General features: G+C 41.0%; 1 long non-coding RNA gene across 1 annotated transcript; it reads left to right on the top strand.

Moving 5' to 3' along the window:
- Window positions 1-1,629: 1,629 nt before the first annotated feature.
- On the top strand, window positions 1,630-12,823 carry LOC131384275 (uncharacterized). Its single transcript, XR_009214955.1, has 3 exons — window positions 1,630-1,772; window positions 10,293-10,389; window positions 12,747-12,823. It is a non-coding gene; the product is annotated as an uncharacterized LOC131384275 (long non-coding RNA).
- The last annotated feature ends 768 nt before the right edge of the window (window positions 12,824-13,591 follow it).

Here is a 13,591-nt window from a genome sequence, read left to right as displayed (position 1 = left end):
TTACTGAGGAAAAGCAAGTATGGTCAAGTCAATGATATATGCAGGCACTCCTTGCTCTGGACAGGATCATAAAAATGACTGTATGAGCTGAAACAATACATAGTAGTCTTAATAATCAATGGGGAAAAATTATGATTGTTCTGTGACCTTTAAAACTTCTTGTCAAAACATTGAAATCTCTTTTACTGTTGTTTATAAATGTATGAGGAAATTAAAAAACACGGTAAAAGTTTTTTTTAGTATGCTGTAATTTAAAGCATTAGAAATAGGACTTAAAGTGTTTTATACTTTTGTAAAAGAACTTATGAAGAATAGTTGGAGCAATGTTTGTCTTCTCATATATAACTTATAGTACTGAGTGAGCATTTTCTTCTAGGCTTTGGTGAATCTTGACAGCCCATTCTAAGTTTGGATCAGCTTCCAACATTTTATCCTTTGCACTTTCAACCTTGTGAAGTATCTCTGAGTATCCATTTAAGGTAAAGATTTTTAATGGCATCAGTTTCTCTGGGAGATCTTCATCCTTTTCATCACTACAAGTTTTTGCGTTTATGTTGGTAAGTTCATCTTCATCATGTTCTGGCTGCAAACCTAGAGTCTCTCCATCAGTGTCAACATTCCATAATCAGCTATTTCTTCTAGAACTCTATTTACCTTCAATACAAATTTCACCTCCAGCATCATCACTTTTTCTATTTGTGTGTGTGTGTTTCACTTTCATAGTTGTTGGCCAGTTTCCTTTTCTGATTATCCATTTGTGTAAATATCACATGGGTTTACCTCTGGGAGACATGGCCCTGATACCAACACACACTTTGCTGTCTATGCATGAACTGAATAACTGAGACGCGTGACCCATCACCAACAGACTGGAAGAAGTAGCATTAGTGGTCCATTGATTATGATTAGCATCTGCTATTAATGCAATGATCTGTGGGAAAAGAGCTGGCAGCAAAGTCTGTATTTTATGCAATTACTCCCACTTAATATACCATGACATTTGTTGGAGGATTGTTGTTATTTAAATAATTGTAACTGAAATTCATACATATAGAAACTATGCACAGTTAAACTACCCATCTATATTTTATAATAAGGCCAGTCATTTACCAACTGGGTGACTGTGGTGGCTATGAAAGTATGCCCCTCACACATCTGCTAGAGGAGGTGTTTCATGGATGGCTTCAGGTGCTGAGATTTGAGCCTACCACTGTGTTCCTGCTAGGCCCGCATTTCCCATAGGCTGCTCCTGGCTAATGCCTAACTTTTGCAATGTCTGACTTGGGCAACTTTTGCTCAAGGATTACCCACTAGCTGAGCTAAAACTTTTAGAAATGCATTCCAGTCTGTGGCTCTTCCTATGTAACACTCCTTCCTTCCCTCTCTCCTTTACAGGGGTTACACCTGAATCCCGGTCCAAAGGCTGTCCCACCTCCTCTAACTCTTTCTCTTCTGGATATTTCCTCCAATAAATCTGTTGCACATCTAACCTCATTTTGGTATCTGCTTCTCAAAGGTTTTTTAATACAAGTAATTCTGAGAGTGGTCCAAGAAAACAGGAGTAACATGAAGTTTGGAACTGGATCTGTCGCCACCTGGCAGGTGAAGAGAATACCATCGTGAGTGCCATGGAAGATACAGGTAGTCCCTGGAGTTTAATTTCTCAGGTGGTGAACTGGAGAAATGTCCAGATGAAGTAGAATGATTACAGATGTGATGATCTGAGCATTTGGAAGAACACCTACAAAGTCTGCAGAGCTGGCTAGTTATTGGTAAGTTGTATAAGTGCCCCTCAGAAGGATAACTAGAAAGAGGGTCATTAACAAGCAGTTACAGGGTGACAAAGAGGTCGTTCTCTCTTGTGCTGAAAGAGTAGAGGTAGTTAGGCAGTAGACTGATGACCCAATAGAGTCATGGATGCCAGAGATGTTTGAATGCTCAGCCAAGGCACGTCTGCCAGGTTAAGGTCAGAGCACTCGTTAAGAAAACCTGAGATCCTGAAGTTCAGGTTGGGGACAAGACATCTGTTAATTTATTTTATTTGTTTGTTTATTTATTTAGAGATAGGGTCTTGCTATGTTGCCCAGGCTGAATTTGAACTCCTGGGTTCAAGCAACCCTCCTGCTTTAGCTTCCTCAGTAGCTAGTACTGTAGGTGCTTGCCATTGTGCCAGGCCCAGGGACAGGAAATCTAAATGGTTGACTCTGAGTATGTTGACTCTGCACAACCTCCGGAGCCACAGAGCTTATGATGGGGGGGCCCACCCTCTTCTAGTACAAGCTAGCACTCCCGGTGCTGGAAGCCATTGCACAAGCTGCTCCGCAGAGGCAACAAGTGCCCCTCAGGAGCTGCCCCACCCACTCTTCTGGCTGCCAGTTGGTAACCAGCCAGTTGTTAATCTCATGGTAGGAATGATGGAAAATAATGATAACACAAGAAGTTGTGGGAAGACAAAGCAGGATAACTTAATTCAGTCTTGATCAAAGGAGAGGTAGAGATAATAGACTACTCAGCAAAGTCAGGCATGAATTGGGGGTGTAAACCTTGGTGGAAGAGGAATATTTACATGGAAGAGAAGAGGAGATGGAGGGAAATTCTACATAAAAGGCATGGCATGTGTAGGGACACAGAGGTTTTAGAAAATACAACATTTTCAGAAGCTGAAAACAGTTCAGTATATCAGAATCACAGGCAATATCAAGGAATACTGAGAGAAGAGATACAGGTTGTGAAAGTGTCTTGTATGTTACCATATTTAGCTTCTGTGAAGAACAGTATGAGTAAGCCCAGGATGAATTTAGCTGTGGAGGGAGGGTGAATTAAGTGATTACATTTATGTTTATCAACAATTACTTAGTGTCACAAAATTATGTATGCATATATGCACCAATGTAGTTATCCTTCTTTTACTTTAGTTGATAGTGGAAATGAAGTTGTTAGTTTTCAATAAAAATGTTACAGGAAAGGGGTCCCGATCCAGACCCCCCAGGGAGGGTTCTTGGCTCTCCTGCAAGAAAGAATTCAGGGTGAGTCTGTAGAGTGAAGTGAAAGCCACTTTATTAATAAAGTAGAGAAATAAAAGAGTGGCTACTTCATAGACAGAGCAGCACTAAGGGCTGCTGGTTGCCCGTTTTTATGATTATTTCTTAATGATATGCTAAACAAGGAGTGGATTATTTATGCCTCCTCTTTCTAGACCATATAGGGTAACTTCCTGTCATTGCCCTGTCATTTGTTAGCTGTTGTGGTGCTGGTGGGAGTGTAGCAGTGAGGACGACCAGAGGTCACCCTTGTGGCCATCTTGGTTTTGGTGGGTTTTAGCCGCTTTCTTTACTGCAAGCTGTTTTATCTGCAAGATCTTTATGGCCTGTATCTTGTGCCAACCTCCTCTCTCATCCTGTGACTTAGAAGGCCTTAACTGTCTGGGAATGCAGCCCATTTCATCTCAGCCTCATTTTACCCAGCTCCTATTCAAGATGGAGCTACTCTGGTTCAAATGCTTCTGACAAAACATTCACGATATAAACTTTATTTTTAAGATTAGATGGAATTACAGCTATAAATTGACCTGGAACTTGCCCGCTTAAAATGTCTGTGGAGATTGTATAGGTGGTTTAGAAAATCCAGTCAAGTTGAATTCACTAGATTTTCATCTGAATCCTGTTCCTCGGAGGCCTTTTTTTTTTTTTTTTTTTTTTTTTTTAGTAGGAAGACCAATTTTTAGTGTCTGTTTTTCACAGAACCCTTCCAGTCAGTATTTGTTCTAATAGTTTAAAGAGAATGACTTTAGAAAGTTATTTGTGGAGGCTCAGAAGCCAAAGGGAAATAAAAAGATTTGAAATTTGTTATAAAAATTAAAGGTTATGGAGGAAGGACAGCTCTGTAATACAGATTGGGGTTTTCTCAGGCACCACCTGAGATAGTAGCTGTCCTTGGATACAGACACTTCTTCCTGGAATCTTGACTTCATGAGAACCTGTGCTGTCAGAAAATAATGCCTTGGACCTCACCTCTGTGTGATTTCTTTTTTCTACAAATTGGAACCAATATATTTTAGAATACTTGTTTTGTATTTCTTTTCTTTCTTTCTTTTCTTTTTTTTTTTTTTTTTTTGAGACAGAGTCTCGCTCTGTTGCCCAGGCTGGAGTGCAGTGGCGCTATCTCGGCTCACTGCAAGCTCCACCTCCTGGGTTCATGCCATTTTCCTGCCTCAGCCTCCTGAGTAGCTGGGACTACAGGCACCTGCCACCAAGCCTGGCTAATTTTTTTTGTATTTTTAGTAGTGATGGGGTTTTACCATGTTAACCAGGATGGTCTCGATCTCCTGACCTTGTGATTCACCCACCTCGGCCTCCCAAGGTGCTGGTATTACAGGTGTGAGCCACCGCACTAGGCCACTTGTTTTGTATTTCTTAGTGAGATAGTACATCGTTGGAAAGTTGGTTCCATTAAGTAGCTGCATGAAAGATTAGGATTTATTTTAAATATTGTTACAAGGGTTATTTGATGTTTCAGACCTGAAGATCCAAAGCAACACAATAATAGAAAAATATTTTGTCTGACCAACTTGGATTTTGTTTTGTGTGGGATAGAAGGAGATGCATCAAATTCTTTCCTGGAATTTTCCCTTGGATTCTCTAAGTGTGGGGTTAACTAGTATTTTTATATCTATATTTTTGTTTGTTAACGGGATATTAAAAATGGACTTGATGAGAACTGAAAATGTCATTTCCTGATTGGGCAGGATTTGACTGATCAATGGAAAACAGTTTTGTCATGGCTTCAAATGGATTCCCTGTGAATCCTTCCAGTACTTCCAATTCCAGATGCTTCATAAAAGCCATCACTATAATGAATTAGACAGAAATATGAATCCCTCATATGGTATTTTGACCCCAGCTGGTAATATGACTGTGATCCGAGGCAAGAATTTCCAGAAGTACTAAATGCAATTGGAATAGCAGCAACAGATATTAGTTTCAGCTATCATGGTATCAGATTTTCATTCTCCTCCAGCCTGGTGCTACATGAGGAATACAAGCAGTCCTGTGAGATACTTCCCCGGTCTGAAGCTTTTATGTCCGGATCCCCAGAATCTAAACCCCTACTTGCACAACAAAAAGAGAACCTGGAAAATATGTTGGGAAATGAGAGTGGGGATAACAAACCTAACATTCGTTAGGAATCTGTCCAACATGGCTCACAATGTGGTGCACTGACAGGAAAGTGGCCCAGCCCCCTGAGCCCCAGAGGAAGAGTTAAAAGACACCCAGCAGCTGTTCCCTTTTCTCCGGAGGCCAGAAGAGGAAATGGGTTTACGCTGGAGCAGGAGGGATTTAGCCTGGTATATGAAAGGATTTCTGCCTCAAGGTAATGCTTTCTCACGAACAGCACAATCACATCACCTGCTTCTGTTATTTAAAAACGCAGAATCTAGTGTCTTCTGATGGCAGGTTAGAGACCACTGATCCCTGGAGTTCCAGAGGCCCACTGGATGGCTCTTTTTAATATTCCAGAAAGCCTAATCATAGAGATTAAACATTTAAACACTATTATTCTGTTCCTCGAATAGACTACTAAGAATATCTTTCCGAAAACCCTTTTAATGGAATGATACTGGCTCAGTATTATCTCATGTTGGTCATATGCTCTTATTTTAATAAATGTTTTCTGTGCATACAAATAGAGAATTCATTGTGACTTAATTTTAATCATTTGTTTGCTGGTCAAAATTCTACAAAAACTTGGGTCCAATGAAAAAGAAATAAAAAATTAAAAAGCAGCTCTTGCTGTTACAAAGGCAGGAATCTGCTTTTCTATCTGCTTTTTGAAGAAGGGGACAGAATGTATTACACTAGACTTGGGGTTCAGATACATCTGGGTTAGAAGTCTAACACTTTCTATACGGTCTACAAACACTTTTTCTAGCCTCAAAAAGCCTTTACTTTGCGCATTTTAAAATAATGATAATACTCAACTTGCAGATAAATTGTGACTATCATGTGAGAAAATATCACATGTGATATGTGCACATGCAAGACTAACCTTGAAGGTCTCTTGTTCTGAGGAATATGGGAACACAGAAATAAATTTTCCAGGAAAGAAATCAGCAAATACTTGAAGTCATGCAATTACAAAAGGAGAAATGTTATCAAATGATCTTCAAAATGACGAAGTCATACGACCTTTGCCTCAAACTCACATGCTTGTCTGTTAGTTTGTCTTCACTACATAAATGGAAGGGACTATTGCAAAAACATGAGCAATAAGAATGAAGAGCTTTCACTAGTGATAGCGATTTTATTTTATTTATTTATTTATTTATTTATTTATTTATTTATTTATTTATTTATTTATTTATTTATTTTTTGCTGTCTCTGCCTTCTTGGTTTTTGGTCTTTTTACTAACAGAACTTTAACACAGTTGGTTATGTATTCAGCTCACATATTATTTATAGGTTCTATGTATTGCGATTTATTCATTGACTTCTCAAGGCTTAACCATTCTTTAATCCATTGAAAAATAAATGTGATGTAGTTCTTTGGAGCTGCTGTCCATATTTTTTTGATTTCTTTCAGCATTTTACCAACAGCTCACTCTTACAAAAGAGACAACAGGGAACCCAAGTTCCTGCGTTAGACCATATCTTTCTTTGGATTACACCAAATCTTTTTATTGCCTTTCAGTTGGATGGGCTGTCCTGCTTCTCTTATTCATGTTTAGGTGATATTTTGCTTTGTCCATTCTGCAGGTTATCCAGGTGTTTTACAGACAAGGCTGAATGGGAGAAGACGCCCCACCTCCTACAGGAAAGCGCTAATGGCAGCTGCCTGGATATGGCAGCAATTTTGGAGGTGGACAGCAATTCAGTGTAGACATGTTTGTGGCTCTTCCATGGAAAATGCCAGCCTGCTTTCCCAGGAGTATCTCACTTGGAGCTTCTCTTTCTGCTTTACTAGTAGCAATTTATTACCAAAGCCATCAGCCATATATTTAATCTTGTTTTGAGGTTTCCAAATAGGGATAATTCAAAAATAGACCTGGATGGTTTAGGCTAGACCGACACATGGCTATGATGAATATCAGTTCTTGGCAAGATTGATTTATGTACTCTTTTTAAGTAATAAGGAAACATCTCTAACTATTTTATGTTACAAGAAAGAAATTTATAATCTGAAAGGCTGAATGTTTCTATTTTTTAAAGCAAATCAGAAAATAATTGTGTGGCTGCATATGGTGAAGAGGTAAAAGTCTCGATAGGATAATCTTTTCAGGCAAAATTATCTCAAAGGTTGAAAGGATTCTTTTAAAAGAAAGAGTGTGTAGAAATATATAAAATACATCATGTTCCTGTATTAGACAAGAATTCCAGAGAGGCTGGAAGTTTCATCCTCAGAAGTTTACACTTAAAAGATAAACTCAAGCTGTGTGTTTCTCCTAGGGGCTGGCTCAGCCATTAGAAGACCAACCATGTCCGCAAAGGCCAAGACTGTCAGCCTGTCCAAAGTTCATCTTCCTAGTGGAACTTTCCTCAAAATGCAATTAGTAGGACATTTGTAGAAATCTTTTCAGTGTATGGTTACAGAGAGTGTCAGGTTGACTCTGCTTGGAAGAAGGAGGCAAGACCTTCTGCTATTCATTTCTGAAAAGTGCAAAGATCATTTGTTTGGATCACAATGTATTCAACATTTAAATGCATTTACTCATAGGGTCCTAACTGCCCTTCCCATAGCCATTCATGGAGATGCTTCCCAAGATGTTACACAGCCAGTGGCATAAACTCCATCCTGTGTTCCTCACTCATGATTTGGAGAGCCTCTGTCATAGCTTTTTGCTTTCTCTTTTTTCTCACTTCAGATGTGGATTAAAGTCTGCACTCACAGCTTTCTCCGATAGTTTAAGGATATTTGATCCCTCAGTATTTATCCATTATTGGCTCTGTTTACCCAAGGGAAAATTAAGTGCAGGGCCTTAGAACAGTGAGCGCTTTAATACGCGGATGCATATGCTGATCTCTGACAGATGTTAGTCTTTGGGAACAACAGAAAGGGGAGGTACGTCATTCACTTGGGAAGCTGCTTGTGCAAACTGACTGATCCTGCAGGTGCCCGGACAGTGTGGCCATGAGCCACGAGCAATGCTGAGAAAAATGTCTGGTGCAGGGGCAACTACTGAAATATTACAATCTTTCACACACACACCCAGCCAGCTGGCAGGGGATTCCGAGCAGTGCCTCCTAGGAAAAACAGTGGTTCTAAAAGGTTTTCATTTTAATTATATTACTCGGCTTTAAGGTTTAATTTTGTGTTTTCTATGAAAAGAGAAGTTTTATTTGTAGTTGTTACTAGGCAATCTTATTTCTAAGTCTACTGAGTTATGATCATTTTCTCAGGTTAAAATGCATATTAGGCAAGGTGGCTTTTGTGCTTGTCAAGTGTGTGTGTGTGTGTGTGTGTGTGTGTGTGTGTGTGTGGTCTCCTATATATTTGAGGTAGAAGAAAGCCCTTCAGGTAGATTTCGGTAAAGATTTTTTGGTTGTTTTTGAGACAGGGTCTTGCTCTGTTGCCCAGGCTGGAGTGCAGTGATGCAATAACAGCTCAGTGCAGCCTCAACCTCCCAGGCTCAAGCAATCCTCCCACCTCAGCCTCCAAAGTAGCTGAGACTAGAGGTATGCACTATCATGGAAGACTAATTTTTAATGTTTTTGTAGAGTCAAAGTCTCACTCTGTTGCCCAGGCTGGTCTCAAACTCCTGCGCTTAAGCAATCTTCCCACCCTGGACTCCCAAAGTGTTGGGATTACAGGCATAAGCCACTCCAGCAAAGACTCTTTTGTTTCTGGTTTAACATTTAAAACTAGAAAATTTTGCTCTTCAAGGAGCCCCGTAGCAATAAGGTGACATCTTTGTGCAAGTGCATATTTTCCATTGCCCTGGTCATTTGTATGAGGGGGGCAAATACAGGGCTGCCCCACGAGTGCCTTGAGGGCAGGGCTGTGTCTTAGTCATCTGGGCATTCCCTGTGCCTCCTGTGATGCCTGTCACATGATGGGTGCTTATGTGCCCAGTGAAGTCAAGCTCCTGACAGAGACAGGTGTCCCAAGCTCCCTACACAATTGCCATTGTGCGTGATATTCCTAAAAGGGAAGAAACCCTTCAAGAGCAGTCATGACTCTGAGACTTTCAGAACTTTAGGAAAACTTTATTTTCATTGTGTGTATAAAACCCTTGTTTTTTCAACCACCAGCTGATATTGTGACATCACTGGTCTAAATTACCAACAACATTTTGTCTGATGTAGGCACTCTCTAGTAGGACTCTGGATAGATGCCATTACCCTAAGACCTCCACATTTATGAAGAGCTGCAGCCCTGGAAGCCAGTCTGCTGGGGTTCAAATCCAGACTCTGTGGATTCCTGGGTAATTTGATGGCTCAGCCTCTGGCTCGATCAGTTGGTGTGAGGATTAAATGAACCAATCCATGGAAGTGCTCAGATTGGAGCTGGCACACACTCCATACCCAATACATATCACCATATTTGATTACGGAATTCTCTGATAACCTCTCTTCCAGGGAAGGAGGTGAAATCTAGAGGGAATTCTTGAACTTCTCCTTCCCTGCAGTGACTCAGAATGTGGTACTATCGGGGCTTTCTGAGACCTCAGTTCTGCTCCTCCCCTCGCCCTGCAGCCTGGCTCTGACTCTCCACACCAGCTCTGCTCCATGCTGTGGCTGCCTCACCCCTGTCCCTTGTCTTGGCTCTAGGTCTGGATGGTCCTGGACTCTAACCCACATTCAGCTCGGACTCACCCTGGTGCCAATCGCCCACACTATCCTGTGTGTTGTCACTTTAAGCGACTGAAGGTCTCTTTCTAACATTTTAACTCAAGGGATTTGAATCAAGTTTCCTGTCTCTTAGGGAAGACAGGGATTCACTTTTCAAGAACATGGATCAAGTAGCCACTCGGTGGAAAGCACTGCTCTCAGTGCCTGGGACACAGCGGTGAACAAAACAAAATCTCTGTGCTCATGGAGATCACATGCTAGTGAGGGAGTCAGATAGGAAGCAAATGGATATTTGATTGAATGCCAAGTTTCTGGTGCAGCCAAATTTTCTCAAAGGTTGCAAAGTAGCCATCACAATAATTTCCACCTAGGGAATATTTACCCCTATGGGGCAAATCTGTCCATTTCTGTCCATCTGAGCAAGTAAAACACAGGACCGCCACAGTTACTGCGGAGCTCCATGAAGCAAGCAAGAGTCATCACATTGGTTTATTCTCTTCCTTCCAGGAAGGAAGTTGAGGCCAACGTAAAGCCAGTATTATAGGACACTTCTCAGACTGAAAGCCCAATGTCATTGGAAACCACTGAGCCACAGGAAAGGCAGGTAAGAATCATGGTTATAGATTCAGGTTTGGTGTCAGACAACTGCTTTAACTTAGGTTCACTATCACTTGCCAGTAGAATAACCATAAGCAAATTACTTAGCCTCTCTGTCTTAGGCTTCTAGGGTTGCTGTAACAGAATACCACAGACCGGGTGGCTTCAACAACATACGTTTATTTCTTTGAAGGCTGGGAAGTCTGAGATCAGGGTGCCAGTATGGCCTGGTTTTGGTGAGGACTATCTTGCTGCTTTGAAGATGGCAGTCTTCTTCTGTCCTCACATGGGAGAGAATGTGAGCTCTAGTCTTTCTCCTAAGAACACTAATCTCATCATGGTGACTCCACCCCTATGATATCATCTAAGCCTAATTACCTTCCAAAGGCCCCCACCTTCAAATACCCATCACATTGGTGTTTAAAGCTTCTACAGATGAATGTTTGAGGGTGGGCGACACAAACACACAGCCCATAACACTCTCTAAAGCTCAATTTTCTCATCTTTATAATGGGGACATGTAAGTCTTTAGGTCATAGAGTTTCATGAAGTTTAAATGAGCTTATGCACCCAAGATTTGACATAGTACAAAATAAACTGTACCTGATGTTTAAAGTCAAGCTCATTTTGGCCCCAGGAAGTCAATAAGCCCATTTAGAGCATTCAAGAAGGCAGAGCTACTGTTTGTCTTAGCTGGGCTGCCACAGGTGTGGTGGGGTTTCCCAGGAGGCAGCAATATTGTGTTAAATAGAGTAGCCTCTTGGATACCTGGTGAAACCAAATCTCTTAGACATCATCTGTGAACATGACGAGCAAGGCCAGTCCTTAGGGAGACAGTACCCTTAGGAAGCAGGCAGGGGGTTAAGTCGGGCAGTTCAGGGCAGGTCTTCAGTGATGGGGAGGAGCAAGTGTGGAAGGGAAATCAGATTACACAGAAGCTGGGAGACAGGAAAAATGATACTGTAGTTCGTTTTTCTAAACTGGCTGAGCAGACAGATGCCCCATAATTCATGGGGGCCCAGGCCTGTGTTAGCAGATGAATCCCAATGCTGAGTGCCTGGGTTGGAATCATTGGCAAGAGGTAGGGATTTAGGGGAGGTGATTTATTTTATTATTTTATTTTTATTTTTATTACTTTTCGAGACAAGATGTTGCTTTGTCACCTGTGCTACAGTGCTGTGGTGCAATTACAACTCACTGCAGCCTCTACCTCCCCAGCTCAAGGGACCGTCCCACCTCAACCCCCAAGTAGCTGGGACTAGAGATGTGCACCATCACATTTGGCTAATTTCTTTTTTTTTTTTTTTTTTTTTTTTTGGTAAAGACAGGGTCTCCCTGCGTTGCCCAGGCTGGGGAGGGGTCTTAATACAGGTATAACAGGATTCTAAATTTATTCACATAACCCAGCTGTGCAATGAAATTCTACATATTTTTTTTTTACATATTTATTTTTCTATAAATTCTACAAATTCTACCTATTTATGTTTCTCAGCTGATCTAATCTTCATGGGCCCCACCTGCTGGATCGTGGGGTGATCAAGGACTTACGATTAAATTCCAAGCTCACTCTTTTCCACTGTGATAGTTTCTTTTTAACTATTCTCTCCAACTCGCAGTTTCTGTCAGATAAATATTTAGCTAAGGGAGCTGTGTTAGTTTGTCTTCTAAATGTGAGAGAGCGCCTGGGGGAAAAAACTTGTATTTCTTCTCACAGATAATACTGAAGGAAAGATTTAATTAGGGTGTCTCTGCAAATGTAGATTTTTCATGATTTCCTTGCAAGCTTCCCTTCTGCCTCGCTTTTCCCTCCTCTGGAGCTCACGTCCTCCTCCGTTAGCCCAAGGGAATCCAGTGCTTGCACTCTTTGTAAAGGAGCATGGTCTGCTGCCAGAATCCTCTGTACCTAGCAGATACTCCTCCAGGGAAGATGTGCAAAGAGGGCAGCTTAAGCAGATGCAAATTTTAGGGTAAAACTTTAGGCCCCAAAGCTCAAAAATGAGGAAGACTTTTTTCCTGCGTACTTCAAGTGTCACTACTGGCTAGTCTCATAGATATAAAATAAGCTTTGGTTATTAAAGATGCTTTTTAAAATATATAAATAGACGACACTGTATGTCCTAAAAACTGTTATCCTAGTTGTTTAAAATGCATATTTATATACAGTGATATGGTTTGGATCTGTGTCCCCACCTAAATCTCATGGTCAATTGTAATCCCTAATGTTGGAGGTAGGGCCTGATGGGAGGTGATTCGATCATGGGGGGCATTTCTCATGGTTTAACACCATCCCCCTTGGTGCTGTCCTCTCGATGGTGAGTTCTCGTGAGATCTCGTTGTTGAAAAGTGTGCGGCACCTCCCCCCAGGCTCTCTGGGTCCTGCTGCTACCATGGAAGAAGCCTGCTCCCACCCTGCCTTCCGCCACAAGTAAAAGTTCCCGGAGGCCTCCCCAGAAGCAGACGCTGTCACGCTTCCTGTATAGCTGCAGAACTGTGAGTCACCTAAACCTCTTTTCTGTATAAATTACCCAATCTCAAGTATTTATTTATTTATAGCAATGTGGGAATGAATGAATACATACAGTGACCAAGTTCTGCCTTCCTATATTAAGTTTATTATAGCTGCCCAGTAGCTACATATACTAAGCTAAATGCAGTTTCAAATATTGAGTCCTTCTTAATTTTTAGGTGTAAATAATTTGGCTTCTATGAAAGTTTTAAAATACATATATAACAAATATTTCATACCTAACTATGAAGACAATAAAAAATCACCCATTATACAGGGTAAGTAGACTGAGATACACAGGTTAGATAGATAGCCTAAGATGTTACATTGTCCAGGTCAAAATTAAACTACTACTTAATTTTTTAAAAAGGACTATTATCCTGAGATAGTTAAACACAGAAGGAAGCTTGCTTATTTAAGTAGTATTATCCAAGATTAGTGGCAGAGCACATAGAAAAAGAAGAGATAGGGCCCAGGTTTGAGAAAATTAAGGAAAACCGATGGATTACTTAGCTGATTAGTTTTAGAAGTGTTTTTAATTCAGCAGAGGTGGTCTGACCTCAGTGCACTTAGGGCATTGTTTACATGCTTCAGAGGGCTAAGGAGGAGAGTTAATCCTGAAGGTGTTCCGCTGGAGAGACCAGATAAGTCTACCTGAGCCCCAGCAGGGTGTATATACTCCACTACCATCAAGCCTCCACCT

The sequence above is a fragment of the Hylobates moloch genome, unplaced genomic scaffold, assembly GCF_009828535.3.
Source record: "Hylobates moloch isolate HMO894 unplaced genomic scaffold, HMol_V3 SCAFFOLD_9, whole genome shotgun sequence".
NCBI classification, from domain to species: Eukaryota; Metazoa; Chordata; class Mammalia; order Primates; family Hylobatidae; genus Hylobates; species Hylobates moloch.
Note: the sequence above shows the minus strand (reverse complement) of the source record. Positions and strands in the feature narration are given on the sequence as shown.